Source organism: Mytilus edulis, chromosome 11, assembly GCF_963676685.1.
Source record: "Mytilus edulis chromosome 11, xbMytEdul2.2, whole genome shotgun sequence".
Taxonomy (NCBI): domain Eukaryota; kingdom Metazoa; phylum Mollusca; class Bivalvia; order Mytilida; family Mytilidae; genus Mytilus; species Mytilus edulis.
Window position 1 is genome coordinate 67,138,614 of NC_092354.1, and position 17,515 is coordinate 67,156,128.

Sequence of the window (17,515 nt, forward strand, 5' to 3'; positions counted from 1 at the left end):
TTGATTCCTTGCCCTTGCCCTTGTTATCAGATGAATAAAAACATGTATATTCTATAGATAGACTTCCTTGTCACACATAAATGAACGCAAATAAGACACAGACATAAATCAGTATTATATGACTAGTTGAGTATCATAAAAAGTAAAATCACAAAAATATCGAATTCCGAGGAAAATTCTAAACGGAAAGTACTTAATCTCAGTGCATCACCATCACATCGAACTTGTTAGCAGAGTTTAAAATATCATTTCATTTAAAATTTGACTGTATTTGACTTGTCCATCAGCGCTATTATAGATTTAATAATTCATTTCACTTAAGTTTGGACATTATTTATGGAATAAATTATACTATTAGTTGTAAAGTTTTATTGATTTCGACTGTTTATAAAGGAAAAAACAGTTTCTCATTAAAACATCTCTTGCTGTTGGATTCATTAATGTTCGTTGGTACAAATTTTCGTGACTTGCATTTAATTTGATATAATATTTTGTGATTTGGCTTTAGTCTGCATCCATTTCTATAGATAAACTAAAGTTAGTGAAACATTTGAATTCGTAGTTCCTCTGTACCAACGAAATCCACAAAAATATGTTTCTAACGAATACTAACGAAACTAAAGTACATGCACAGTTCGGGACCTGATATATTTATTGTGTCGTATAATTTTGAAAACAATTAATGAAATTTTCGTATTCTAAATAAAGGCAACAGTAGTTAACCGCTGTTCGAAATTCATAAATCGATAGAGAAAAAACAAATCCGGGTTACAAACTAAAACTTAGGTAAACGTTTCAAATATAAGAAACTACGACACAACAGAAACACAGCACCAAAATGTAACACACACAGAAACGAGTTAAAATGTAACAATGACCATTTTCCTGACTTGGTACAGGGCATTTTATGAAAAAATGGTGGGTTGAAAAGTTCCTTACATGTTGATTGATTAATTTGTAGTATTTCATGCATGTTCAGGACGACTTAACATATTTAAGACTAATCTATAGGAGAAATGCATAAAAGAGAAGTCAATCATAGATAATAGACACATCATTCAAAATGAAATAAACGATTTTAAAAAGATTCAAACATTTTGATTAACCAGCTATCAAAACATTTCGGAACAAACATTTAAAGAGATTTTTCCAGTGGTTTAATTTTTATATCTTTAAAGGTGTATACTTTTATATCAGTTATGTTCTTTAGATAGACGTCCATGTCATACTTTAATACAGGCAAATTAGACACTAACATATATATATATAGTAAATGACGTATTGAGTAGTATCATAAAATTGTAAAATCACAAAAATACCAAACTCCGAGTAAAATTCAAAACGGAAAGTTCCTTATCTGATGAGTGCATCAGCATAAACTTGAACTTATTATAAGAATTTAAAAATATCATTACATATGAAATTTAACTGTATGTGATACTTAACTACAGGCAAAGTAGACAAATGTCTTAATATTAAAATTGATATAATGCATCACCAAAATCCGAATTTGTGAACAAAATTTTAAAATTTCAATTGTCGTAATTCATTTCAGCGCTACTGTTATAGTTTTCAAAAGTACCAGGATCCCGACAAGGATTATAAATTTAGTATAACATTTAATAATGCCTTTCACTTAGGTTGGACTGTCGTACATCACTTTCAACAAAAATATAATTGTAGTTCCTAATGGAGATACTATGCAAATCATATCTCTTCAACAACAGTTTTTAAATTAAATATATCACAGAATACAATTTTGTGAGTTTTCTGTACTATATTGGTTATATTGACTGTTTGATTGATTGATTGATTGTGGTAAATTTCACTTTAAACACTTTAATGCTATTTCATGGCGGTTAGTTTTTATTGGTGGAGAAAGCCGGAACCCCGGATAGAATGACCGACATTTGGTAGGAAAATTACTGAATATTCTGAATTTGAACGCCAAACACGATGAATTATTGGATATCAGAATGAAAAAAATAATTGTGCGTGATATTGTTACATCTATTCATTTTTTTCTTTATGGTTATATGCTAGAAGTACTAATACAAAGTAAGATTGATTTCAATGTTATTTCCGTCAAACAGCTGCTGCAAATGTTGTTTGTAGTTTATATATATATTTAGTTGACAGTATGCTAGCGGTGGTCAAGCCACAAAAAATCTGAGAGATTCCTCAACTCTTTGAAACGGAAATCCTATGAACTACTTTCATTCGCCATTAGGACTGCTATACATATATTTAGTTGACAATAGTTCAATGATGTCTTGAAAAAATATTGAAGACATAGTAATCAAAGGTACTAGGCTGATAATTTGATACGCCAGACGCGCGTTTCGTCTACATAAAAAAATCAACAAATCAAGGTTAAAAATAATCAAATATACACATGGTACATGAACTTACGATAAACTTGTCATATGTTTTAAATGAATTATTCCTTAATTGATCAGAAAAGGTATGAATTAAATAAGTCTTCATTGTAAACAAATTCATAGTTGTAGGAAAACATTGATCAGAGAAAAACACACAACCGAAGAAGCTATGGCATGTAAAATAAGACCATAAGTCGTTTTCGTTCATGTCTACTGGGGAAAAGAAGTCGGGATAATCAGTACACAACATAGCGAAGGTCATTATTTTGAATACAACTGATTGTATTAATTGACAATGATTCGTTTAAAAGATTATATTTAACAATTCGAACTGGTCTTGGACATTCTAATTTCATACGAATGACCATATAACTCGTGTTAAAACATGTTAATTTTTTTTATGCCATTATAACGGTGTTATTTACGACATTAACGAGGAGGCGGGAGTATGGTTTCAGCAACATGTTAAACGATTAATATAAGGGAGAAAAACGATAATTAATCATATTAGGCTTAAAATACATTATTATTTATAAATGAAAAACCTTTGATAAAAATATGAATATAGGTTAGAGCATTGTTTTCCTATGGAAATTTACAAATTAAAACCATATGCATGATATTGAAAATTAAAAACACCATATTTGTCATTTGTAACATCTATATTTTCTTTGCATAACCCATATGTTACTACCAGTCCAAAGTGAGCTTGAAATCAGTATAGTGAATGGATTAAGCTTTACATGTTTTTTATTGCTTGAAGTTGATAAAAAAATTAAATTTAGTAATGCTGAAGTCAATATATATCAGCTCTATCATAGGTGTAACAACTCTACTACGGTGCCTGTCAGAAAGCACAAATCACAAAGTAGTACAAGTTCAACCTCGAAAATATTTAGGTAATTTTGGTACCAAATGAAAGCTGAATGACTGTAGATCAATATGCAACACGTTTTGACTTATGAATTGGATAAAAAAAAAAATAATGAAAGGTAAAAAAAGGGAACATTTTGCAAGTTTGTCAGATCTGAAGAACCTGTTTTTGTACATTCGAACTTCAGGGACCATGTACTTAAAGGTATGTTGATTTTTCAACACAAGACACCATTGTCTCTGTCTGCTTGAAAGTGGGGAATTTAACACGCAGAGCACTCGGGCCATGCATTAGTGGTGTACTTCCTTCTGGTCCATGTAAAGTCTTATGTCTTATACTTGAATTATCTTTTTATAAAATTTGTCCAACAGAAAAAATCCAATTAATAAACAAGATTGTTCTTTGCAAACGCTCTATTGTATAAGTGTATCTGACATTTTGTTGTTTTCCTCTTAAAATCTTTTATATCTGGGCGTCACTAGTGAGTCTATGTGTGGACAAGACGCGTTTTTGGCGTATTGAATTTTAAACCTGATGCTTTTTGTTATCTATTAATCATGCTTTTCTTTGTCTAATATGGTCTCCTTTTTATTTGTATTGTAGTCCTGTAATATTATGTTGTCATTTCAATGTTATATTTAACTTTGCCATTAAAGTGCGAGGTTTGCCATGCCATAAACCAGGTTCAACCCACCACTTTTATTCCCCTTTAAAAGTGTCCTGTACCAAGTCAGGAAGATGGCCATTGTTATAATATTGTTCGTTTCTGTGTGTGTTGCATTTTAACGTTGAGTCGTTTGTGTTTTCTCTTATTTTTGAGATAAGACGTGGCACGGTACTTGTCTATCCCAAATTCATGTATTTGGTTTTGATGTTATATTTGTTATTCTCGTGGTGTTTTGTCTGTTGCTTGGTCCGTTTCTGTGTGTGTTGCGTTTCGGTGTTGTGTCGTTGTTCTCCTCTTATATTTAATGCGTTTCCCTCGGTTTTAGTTTGTTACCCCGATTTTGTTTTTTGTCCATGGATTTATGAGTTTTGAACAGCGGTATACTACTGTTGCCTTTATTTATATGTTTCTCTCAGTTTCAGTTTGTAATCCGGATTTGCTTTCTCTCAATCGATTTATGACTTTCGATCAGTGGTATACTACTGTTGCATTTATGAAAGAGGGACGAAAGATACCAAAGGGACAGTCAAACTCATAAATCTAAAACAAACTGACAACGCCATGGCTAAAAATGAAAAAGACAAACAGACAAACAATAGTACACCGTACACGTAAAGCTTTTTTTTTTTTTTTATCTAATATACATGATTAAACAATGCAAAAAATGTTTTGTATTGTCTTTTTGCGCATTTATAATTGATATTTATCTATATTTCAAGATACATAAACAGGGAAATTTTGGCGGCAGTTTTATTTTCACTATTTTCGAGGTAAGAAGTGAACCGCGAAAATAAAAACGATCGCGAAAATTTCAAGGAAACTCTTTTCATAAGATAAAGATAAAAAATGCACGTATTTCAAAGAACACGCAAATGACCACAGTGACTGTATAACACCGGTTTTGAAGATGACAGATTTATTCCTCAAGTCATAACTGTGTTTCTAAATGAAAAGCAAAACTAGAAATCATGACTTTAACTTAATAGATGATATCTCAAGTAAGCGGATATTATGGATATGTATTACTTTATGTAAACAACACCTGTTACACATATGTTCATGACACTTGTCAATAAGTTTCAAAAGGATTACCTCGTTTAAGGATGTTCGCTACTCTTGTTTTTGACTTTTTGTCAGATATTCGGAATCCTCTACTTTTATCCATGTATAGTCATTAATTAATTTGCCCACTGACCCCTACTTTTCTTTACAGAATCTTATTACACATAGTTTAAAAAGCCATTTTTGAAAATATTATAAAATCCTTGTTATTTTTCCAATGATTTTTAAAGTGAAAAGGTTCCAATGTTAAATGTATGAAAAATCTAGAGAAGATTATTTCCCGTAAATTTTCAATTGGTTTTATCTCGAAAACAAGCACACGGACCCTTTATTTTTTCTGCTTTTTTGGCTCCTTTATTTATATACTATCAATTTATAACAGTCTTTTAAAAAGCTTGTTATTTTGAAACAGAGTAGCAAACATCCTTAACATGTTTGATTAGATCAAATGATCGATTAATAAACATTTATCCTATTAGCATTTTATTTTAATTCACTCTTCTTTTCTATTATTGTGTATATGTTTTTACAAGCAAATGTGACACAACTTTAACATTAATGAATCTCAAACAATATATTTCTGATTTTATCACAAAATTACGATACATGAGAAGCTGTTCACTTTCTAAATCATTTGTGAAAATATTTAGGTCACAGGGAAATCGCGAATTCATAACGGCGTCAATTTAGATTGTGTTAGTAAAGTGCGAAATGAAGACGCCGCGAAAATTACCAGTTTACGGTATTTTCGATAATGGGGTCAGAAAACGGAAAATTGTTGATCTTAGCTTGTTGGAGAAATAACGCATGCCGTAATAGATTTGTAATTTTTTTTCGCACGGCCTGGACATTAATTTAAGACTGGGCGTGAGCGAGGAATAAAACTAATGAGCATAACGGAACGCCCATTTTAAAATGCCACAAAAATAGGGCTTGCATAAATTATTTCTAAAAGGACTATACGGTAATATAAAAAAACAAAGAAATAAATGAGGCATTCGCGAGTGTGCTGTGTGTCTGGATGTTCTTTATTACCTCTTCAAGATAAAGTAAAAAATGTCCAATAAATATATAACTTGAAAGTATGATTTACTAAAAGTCCTTTAGACATATTTGTGTTTATACCTTGTAATTCTCATTGCAAGTATTTCAATCAATTATTATCTGGGCCTGAAGCGTACAAATAACGGAACAAATTTCAGCTTGACTTTTTTATTCATGCAAAATGTGATGTTTTGCAGTCACGTTCATAAGCTAAGTTCATTATCAAAATTAGTGAAATTTTATCTTATATTAAGTTTGTAAATATTCTAAATCTCTAATGGAATATAAAAATATTCATTGCATCTATACACTCATTACACTATGAATAAATGTCAGTTTCCTCGTACTTATAAACAAAAGGAATATGTTAAATATTGTCTTAAGGATGTAGGTGTAATAAAGATAAATGGAATTAAGAATTGATACCATAAATCAAAAGTATAATAAACATTATTAGCCCAGTAGTCAACACTTTGGTGTAACACTTTGGTGTTGACATGAATATCAATAATGTGGTCATTTTTATAAATTTCCTGTTTACAAAACTTTAAATTTTTCGAAAAACTAAGGATTGTTCCCAGGCATAGATTACCTAACCCGTATTGGGCACAACTTTTTGGAATTTTGATTCCTAAATGCTCTTTAACTTTGTACTTGTTTGGTTTTATAAATATTTTGATATGAGCGTCATTGATGAGTCTTATGTAGACGAAACGCGCGTCTTGCGTATTAAATTATAATCCTGGTACCTTTGATAACTATTAGCTTAAACGTTGAAAAGTTGTGGAACTCCTTTTCACCATATTTGAATTATAAAAAATAGGTGATAAAATACTATATTTTATTTGCAACCGCAAAAGGGTCTTTTAAATAAATATTCTGGTGACAGTACTTTAGCGATGTTTCGAATAACTTGAAGAAAGATCCCAATCAAGGTAAAAATTAGTAAATATATACATTTTAGAGATATAATTTTCACATGTTTTCAATTGATTTAGGACATTAATTACATCGATAGGAACTAAAAAGTTTTCCTAGCAAACATGTGTTTTGTTTGAGGCAAAATACACCAGATACGACTAGACACGACCATACTACAGAATAAGTAGTGGCAAGTTTAATCAGATCATATCAAGTCGTTTTCGTCTATGTCTACCGCGAAAAAGAGGCGCCGGGATTATCGCGTCGACATTATGTTGAATGACAGATTTTGTTAACTGATAATTATTTGTTTATTAGACAAACATGATTAACAGTTCGTACGGGTCATAAAAAGTATGATTTCTTACTAATGTATATATCATTCATGTAAAAACAGTTTAAGAGGATCTTGTCGAATGCCATTGTAACAGTTAATATTCGGACACTTACATAATGGTTGAAAGCCATGACAGATAGGATACAAACTAGCAAACATGTGTTTTGTTTGAGGCAAAATACACCAGATACGACTAGACACGACCACACTACAGAATAAGTAGTGGCAAGTTTAATAAGATCATATCAAGTCGTTTTCGTCTATGTCTACCGCGACAAAGAGGCGCCGGGATTATCGCGTCGACATTATGTTGAATGACAGAATATTCAGGAAAATTACTGAATATTCTGAATTTGAACGCCAAACACGATAACTTATTGGATATCAAAATGAAAAAAATAATTGTGCGTGATATTGTTACATCTATTCATTTTTCTTTATGGTTATATGCTAGAAGTACTAATACAAAGAAAGATTGATTTCAATGTTATTTCCGTCAAACAGCTGCTGCAAATGTTCTTTGTAGTTTATATATATATTTAGGTGACAGTATGCCAGCGGTGGTCAAGCCACAAAAAATTGGAAAGATTCCTTAACTCTTTGAAACGGAAATCCTATGAATTACTTGCATTCGCCATTAGGACTGCTATACATATATTTAGTTGACAATAGTTCAATGATGTCTTGAAAAAATATTGAAGACATAGTAATCAAAGGTACTAGGCTGATAGTTTGATACGCCAGACGCGCGTTTCGTCTACATAAAAACATCAACAAATCAAGGTTAAAAATAATCAAATATACACATGGTACATGAACTTACGATAAATTTGTCATATGTTTTTAAATGATTTAATACCTTAATTGATCAGAACGGTATGAATTAAATAAGTCTTCATTGTAAACAAATTCATAGTTGTAGGAAAACATTGATCAGAGAAAACCACACAGCTGAATAACCTATGGCATGTAAAATAAGACCATAAGTCGTTTTCGTTCATGTCTACTGGGGAAAAGAAGTCGGGATAATCAGTACACAACATAGCGAAGGTCATTATTTTGAATACAACTGATTGTATTCATTGATAATTATCCGTTTAAAAGATTATATTCAACAATTCGGACTGGTCTTGAACATTCTAATTTCATACAAATGACCATATAACTCGTGTTAAAACATGTTAATTTTTTGTTGGTGCCATTATAACGGTGTTATTTACAACACTTACGATGAGGCGGGAGTATGGTTTCAGTAACATGTTTAACGAATAATATGAGGGAGAAAAACGATAATTAATCATATTAGGCTTAAAATAATTATCATTTTGTAATGAAAAACCTTTAATAAAAATATGAATATTGGTTAGAGCTTTGTTTTCCTATGGAAATTTACAAATTATAACCATATGCATGATATTGAAAATTAAAAACACCATATTTGCCATTGGTAATATCCATATTTTCTTTGCATAGCCCATATGTTACTACCAGTCCAACGTGAGCTTGAAATCAGTTTAGTGAATGGATTTAAGCTTTACATGTTTTTTATTGCTTGAAGTTGATCAAAAAATTAAATTTAGTAATGCTGAAGTCAACATATATCAGCTCTGTTATAGGTGTACCAACACTACTACGGTCCCTGTCAGAAAGCACAAATCACAAAGTAGTACAAGTTCAACCCCGAAAATATTTAGGTAATTTTGGTACCAAAACGAAAGCTGAATGACTGTAGATCAATATGCAACACGTTTTGACTTATAAATTTGATAAAAAAAAATAAAAATAATGAAATTTAAAAAAAGGGAACATTTTGCAAGCTTGTCTGATCTGAAGAACCTGTTTTGGTACATTCAAAGTTCAGGGACCATTTATTTAAAGGTATGTTGATTTTTTCAACACGAGACACCATTGTCTCTGTCTGCTTGAAAGTGGGGAATTTAACACACAGAGCACTCGGGCCATGCATTAGTGGTGTACTTCCTTCTGGTCCCTGTAAAGTCTTATGTCTTATACTTGAATTATCTGTTATAAAATTTGTCCAACAGAAAAAATTCAATTAGTAAACAAGATCGTTCTTTGCAAACGCTCTATTGTATAAGTGTTTCTGGTATTTTGTTGTTTTCCTCTTATAGTTGATATGTTTCCCTCAGTTTCAGTTTGGAATCCGGATTTGTTTTCTCTCAATCGATTTCTGACTTTCGAACAGTGGTATACTACTGTTGCATTTATGAAAGAGGGACGAAAGATACCAACGGGACAGTCAAACTCATAAATTTAAACAAACTGACAACGCCATGTCAAAACAGAAAAAGACAAACAGACAAACAATAGTACACCGTACACGAAAAGCTTTTTTTTTCTTTTTTTTTCTTTCTAATATACATGATTAAACAATGCAAAAAAATGTTTTGTATAGTCTTTTTGCGCATTCATAATTGATATTTATTTATATTTCAAGATACATAAACAGGGAAATTTTGGCGGCTGTTTAATTTTAACTATTTTCGCGGGCAGAAGTGAAACGCGAAAATAAAAACGATCGCGAAAATTTCAAGGAAACCTTTTCATAAGATAAAGATAAAAAAAATGCACGTATTTGAAAGAACACTCAGATGACCACTGTATAACACCGGTTTTGAAGATGACAGCTTTATTCCTAAAATCATAACTGTGTTTCTAAATGGAAATCAAAAATAGAAATCATGACTTTAACTTAATAGATGATATCTCAAGTAAGCGGATATTATGGATATGTATTACTTTATGTAAACAACACCTGTTACACATATGTTCATGACACTTGTCAATAAGTTTCAAAAGAATTATTACTCAAGTTATTTCACTTGACTGGGCGGAGTCTAGCCGGTTCGCTCATAATAAACCAGTCCATCTTAACATAGGTGTTTTAGGATAAACTCATCAATAAAGTGTGCAATCATTGTTTTGTAAATTCATTTGATGACACTGATAGGTGATTAGAAATCAGTAACATTTATAACGGCAATCATCCTTATCACACACATCTTCAAATAGACTGTCCTTATGCAAATTAAAACATAAACTCCGCCCGATCACTTGAAATAACATTGGTAATACCTCGTTTAACATGTTTGATTAGATCATATGATCGATTAATTAACATTTATCCTATCAGCATTTTATTTTAATTCATTCTTTATAAGTTCTTCTTTTCTATTATTGTGTATATGTTTTTACAAGCAAACGTGACACAACTTTAATATTAATGAATTGCAAACAGTAGATTTCTGATTTTATCACAAAATTACGATACACGAGAATCTGTTTACTTTCTAAATCATTTGTAAAAATATTTAGGTCAAAGGGAAATCACGAATTCATTACGGCGCCAATTTAGATTGTGTTAGTAAATTGCGAAATAAAGACGGCGCGAAAATTACCAGTTTACAGTATTTTCGATAACAAGGTCAGAAAACGTAATATTGTTGATCTTAGCTTGTTTGAGAAATAATTCATGCCGTAATAGATTTGTGATTATTTTTCGCATGGCCTGGACATTAATTTTTAAAGACTGAGCGTGAGTGAGGAATAAAACTAATGAGCATAAAGGAACGACCATTTTAAAATGCCACAAAAATAGGGCTTGCATAAATTATTTCTAAAAGGACTATACGGTAATATAAAAAACAAAGAAATAAATGAGGCAATCGCGAGTGTGCTGTGTGTCTGGATGTTCTTTATTACCTCTTCAAGATAAAGTGAAAAATGTCCAATAAATATATAACTTGAAAGTATGATTTACTAAAAGTCCTTTAGACATATTTGTGTTTATACCTTGTAATTCTCATTGCAAGTATTTCAATCAATTATTATCTGGGCCTGAAGCGTACAAATAACGGAACAAATTTCAGCTTGACTTTTTTATTCATGCAAAATGTGATGTTTTGCAGTCACGTTCATAAGCTAAGTTCATTATCAAAATTAGTGGAATTTAATCTTATATTGAGTTTGTAAATATTCTAAATCTCTAATGGAATATAAAAATATTCATTGCATCTATATACTCATTACACTTTGAATAAATGTCAGTTTCCTCGTACTTATAAACAAAAGGAATATGTTAAATGTTGTCTTTAGGATGTAGGTGTAATAAAGATAAATGGAATTAAGAATTGATACCATAAATCAAAAGAGTAATAAACATTATTAGCCCAGTAGTCAACACTTTGGTGTAACACTTTGGTGTTGACATGAATATCAATAATGTGGTCATTTTTATAAATTTCCTGTTTACAAAACTTTAAATTTTTCGAAAAACTAAGGATTGTTCCCAGGCATAGATTACCTAAGCCGTATTGGGCACAACTTTTTGGAATTTTGATTCCTAAATGCTCTTCAACTTTGTACTTGTTTGGCTTTATAAATATTTTTATATGAGCGTCATTGATGAGTCTTATGTAGACGAAACGCGCGTCTTGCGTATTAAATTATAATCCTGGTACCTTTGATAACTATTAGCTTAAACGTTGAAAAGTTGTGGAACTCCTTTTCACCATATTTGAATTATAAAAAATAGGTGATAAAATACTATATTTTATTTGCAACCGCAAAAGGGTCTTTTAAATAAATGATAAATTCTGGTGACAGTACTTTAGCGATGTTTCGAATAACTTGAAGAAAGATCCCAACCAAGGTAAATATTAGTAAATATATACATTTTAGAGATATAATTTTAACATGATTTCAATTGATTTAGGACATTAATCACATCGATATGAACTAAAAAGTCTTCCTAGTGAACATGTGTTTTGTTTGAGGCAAAATACACCAGATACGACTAGACACGACCACACTACAGAATAAGTAGTGGCAAGTTCAATCAGATCATATCAAGTCGTTTTCGTCTATGTCTACCGCGAAAAAGAGGCGCCGGGATTATCGCATCGACATTATTTTGAATGACAGATTTTGTTAACTGATAATTATTTGTTTATTAGACAAACATGATTAACAGTTCGTACGGGTCATAAAAAGTATGATTTCTTACTAATGTATATATCATTCATGTAAAAACAGTTTAAGGATCTTGTCGAATGCCATTGTAACAGTGAATATTCGGACACTTACATAATGGTTGAAAGCCATGACAGATAGGATACAAACTATCGTTACCAACATGCAACTGTTTCAACCACACTCAAAAGCAAACTCCTTAATATCAATTCATTTATGATCAATTTACGTATTAACACATTCAAATAGATAGAAAGAATGAAGCTAGAAAAACAAAGCATTTACATATCAAAACGAGTTTGTGCGTATTACATTGAGAACTAAAAGACAACGAAAAAACATAAGCAGTATCAATTACCTTTAAATTATAACGGATACAAGCATAACAGAAACTATCAACAGCAGATATAATTAGTAACAATAGGATACATTTTGCAACAATAGAATGCTCTGAGTAGCCAAAAGCCATCATATAGTATTCATTCCATTTCCAATGACTTATTGCAAAATAACAGATAATTGTTTTGTGGAGAAAATTAACACCTACCTAAAATTATCAAGTGCTTTCATCATCTATATCAGTTATTTAAGTAACATAAATTTCCATAAACATGTCATGCATTACTACCTTTGACTTGAGTGTCCCTTTTTACATATATATTAACAAATACATCCTCAAAATGGTGGTCTACAAATACGCCCCGAGTTCTGGCTTGCAATGTTTTTACCATTTCAAAGGACGTTGACCGAACATTCTATTGATTGTTACCGTTAAATGCTACAAACAAAACTGCATGTCTGGCAAAACAAGACATTGTAGTGATGTTTTCTGTAACATCCTTTCTCAAATCATTAGCCTTTCTTTAAAGATGTTCGCTTGTCATGTTTTGGATTTTTGGTTTTAATCATTTGAATGCCTTAAGGTGGTACCTAACACTACAGGGAGATAACTCTGTAAAGTCAGCTAAACGTTTTAATTACGTTGTGTGGTAAAAGGAATATTAAGATTCTCAATGATCAAAATTGGTGTTTGTCAAATTTCTATATAACCAGTGTAATTTTTCTGACAAAACGGTTGGTTGAAAATTTTTTATATTTTTGTCAAAGGATTTACTTTGACAAAATTTTATGAAAATTAAACGAGCCAAATTAATTTGAGTGAAAGTGTTGGGTACCACCTTAAATCAATTTGCCCTCTAATCCCATTTTTCTTTTTATAAATCGTATACATTTATGTGTTTATGCTAGTGGCTGTGTATGGTTTGATCAGTGTAAATCATATATTACAAATGTATTTTCAATGCATTGTCGAATGCAATGTTCAACAATTAATTCTCAATTCAATAGATTGTTTTAAATATTTGGTAACTTTACAAGTATATATAATTTGTACCAACATGGTTAAGCATTGTGTTTATCTATTATATATGCTGCCATATTGTTCCCTCCCACTCACTGTTTTCCCCAATGTAATTGATACTTTGATTATCTCTTTTTGTGTATATGTGAAGTTGTCATTATCCTGTAAAGTAAATAGTGGATAGTGGATTATGTGTTAATTTTTCTGCCTCAATGATAAGGGCTGAAAAAAAGAGGGACGAAAGATACCAAAGTGACAGTCAAACTCATAAATCTAAAACAAACTGACAACGCATGGCTAAAAATGAAAAAGACAAACAGACAAACAATAGTACACATGACACAACATAGAAAACTAAAGAATAAACAACAAGAACCCCACCGTAAACAAGGGGTGAACTTTCTTCTAAACTTGGTAAGTCTTTGAAAAACTGTGACGCGCAGATAAAATTTAGTTACGTTTTTCAAAAGGTAAACATTAGATTTTAGGTGAATACGACTTTGTTGTCATGGTAATTAACAGAAACACTTTTTTCATTAATATATGTAACTACCTACAATATCGGAAATATTCAAAGGTTGAAAAAAAAACTGCAAAAAGTAAAGCAGAAAGACCAAATGACTAACAACAGTATTCATAATTGAGACACTAAGATAAGAAAAAAGATATGAAGCAGATAGTCATGGCAACCGTAGAAGAAGTACCATGCCAGTCAAAATTTACGCTGAACATGTTTTATTCATTTGATATAAAAATCAACTGGCGTTCCTATTAGTAAGTATGTATGTTATTGCTGTCCGTTCATAAAGGTGGATTTATCCAACAACTGCAGTATCTGCAAATAAAAAGTTTTAAAATTCGTAGTATAATTGTCAAAATATATAGAAACAGAAATAATCCAGAAAATGAACCGGATTTTTTAAACAAAGGAAGTTTGTCCTCTAATCTATTAGAGATCTATATCTTAATGTAACAAATGTAAGTTAATTAATCTATGCACACATTTACAAACACTTTCTCTATCGTGAGTTGTTGGGTGCCACATGTGGAGCAGGATCTGCTTACCCTTCCGGAGCACCTGAGATCACCCCTAGTTTTTGGTGGGGTTCGTGTTGTTTATTCTTTAGTTTTCTATGTTGTGTCATGTGTACTATTGTTTTTCTGTTTGTCTTTTTCATTTTTAGCCATGGCGTTGTCAGTTTGTTTTAGATTTATGAGTTTGACTGTCCCTTTGGTATCTTTCGTCCCTCTTGCATTTAGAAATTGACAATATGGGTCGGTAGAAAACAACACTTTACGACAATAGAGATGAATAAAGCTTCCCAATTTTAAACTTTCAATTTCTATGAAGCAACATGACTTATTACCGGGTGTATACAATCATGAGCAACACTATGGGTGCCACATGTGGATACTGATCTGCATGCCCCTGAGATCTCACACAATTTTGAGTAGTGCTCGTGTTTCTAACTCATTAATTTTCTATTTAGGATTTTGTGTTCTTTTTTTTTTTTTTTTTTTTTTTTTTTTTTTTATTGATCTTTTTGGTGTTCAAACTACAGTGCATACATACATTTTTACAAGACATAAGTGAATGACATGACATGTATGGCATTGTTATACTATTGACATTATGCAAATAAGACATAGTACAAAAATACAAGATAGTGGTGTGAATATTCAGTATATGATACGTCTTAAGAATACTTTGGAATACATTATACTATAACAATATTAAAAAATAAATTTATTTAAATAGCTTTCATAAATTCCCCCCATCTGTTGGCAAATGACTCGTGTTTGTCTTTAGAAATATATAAATATTCTTATATCTCCAGACGTCTTTTCAAAAATTTAAGAAAAGCTTGCACAGATATGAACAGTCTGTCTAATTGTGTGTTCTTTACATAATAAATGTAATATTTTGCCTGTAGAATGCAATAATTTAGAACTAAGTTTTCAGAACTCAATACACCAAAAATGACACTGTCTTTATTCAAGAATAGTTTTTCTCCAAAAACTGAATACCACCAATTTGAAAAATCTCTCCAAAATTGTTTTATTTCTGTACATTCAAAAAATTTATGCTCTATAGTTTCTATTTCTTTACAACTGGCACATTCATTAGTTAAGGAAAGTTTATATTTTTCAAGAAGATAATTATGTGAGACTATTCTGTGTAGTAATTTATATTGAAAAGCTTGTAGTTTGCTTTCTATAGTACATTTGAAAGCTAATGAATAAATATTTTCCCATTGTTCGTCACTAATTTCTATATTAAAACTTTCTTCCCATCTTTGTTGTGAAATAGGAGAAACACTTCCCCGATCGATAAAAAGTGAATATACATCTTTAGCAAATAATTTACTGATAGGCATTTTTTTATTCTCATGCTCAAAAACGAATCCAAATGAGTTGCTGTTAGGTGACATGTTTTGTTGTAATAACAAATCTTTCCAGTCACGTGGTATAGCAAGCTTAATAGATAGAATGTCTACAAAAGTGACATTCAGGTTATATTTTTTGTTAATAGCGTCATGAGACAAAAAAATGCCTTTATCATCTACAATATCATTGATGAACCTTATGCCTTTCATGTACCAAGATCTGTAAAAAATACTCTTTTGATCAATTTTGATAAACGGATTGAACCAAATAAATTCTTTTCTAACATGAAATGCATTTAACGGGATGAAAATACCCTTGAAACGTTTCCAAGCAGATAGCATTTCTATATAAAAAAGAGGTGCTTTCAAATTCAAAAACTCAAATTCACATCTGCTCATAAACAAGTCCTCTAAATCAAAAAGGGAGAAAAATGCTTTGGAAACATGTTTCCATTTGGAGTCATGTTCTGATAGAAATCTTTTTACCCACATAATACGAAAGGATAACAGCTGTACTTCAAAATTTGGAGCTTTCAGTCCCCCCTCGCTAGGAGACTTTTGAATAACTTCCGATTTAACTTTCGGAGTACTACCATTCCATAAAAAACTATTAATATCACGTTGTATTTTAATTACATAAGATCTTGGTACATGTGTAGATGAAATGACATAAATAAGCTTCGATATTGCAAGTGATTTAAGAATTACAATTTTTCCGATCAAGGAAAGGTTTCTGATCCTCCATAGTTTAATTATTGATTCCATTTTTTCTATGCATGTATCTAAATTAGAACAAACCATTTCTTCACAAGCATTAAATTTTAAACCTAAGGTTTTAAAACCATCTGTCCATTTAATAGGAAGGGAACCTTCTTTGTTAAACTTATTTCTTCCAATCCATGTTGCTTCGGTTTTAGAAAAATTTACTTTTAATCCTGAACACTTCTCAAAATCGTTAAAGGAATCTAATAAAATTTGCGCGGAGAAAACATCTTTCAAAAAACAAGTGGTATCATCAGCCAACTGTGAAATTTTGATTTCAGTACCCCCAATTTTTATACCAGATATCTGATTGTTCTTACGAATACTTATTGCCAGCAGTTCAACGGCCAAAATAAATAAAAAAGGAGACAAAGGACACCCTTGTCGAACACCTCTCTCAATTGTGAATGGACTAGAACTAAATCCATTATTAACGACAAGACTAGATATATTTGAGTATAAAGTTAAGACCCATTTCCGGAAATTGCTACCAAAATTAAAACAAACCAATGCTTTTTGAATAAATTTCCATTCTAGCGTATCAAACGCCTTTTCGAAATCGACCAGTAATATAAGCCCTGGATAATTCTTTAAAGTAGTTAACAATATAATATCAGCAATGAGTCGTAGATTTTCACCAATATATCTACCAGCCACATATCCCGTTTGGTCCGGATCTATAAGCTTTGGAAGAAATAATTTCATTCTTTCCGCAATAACTTTGGCTA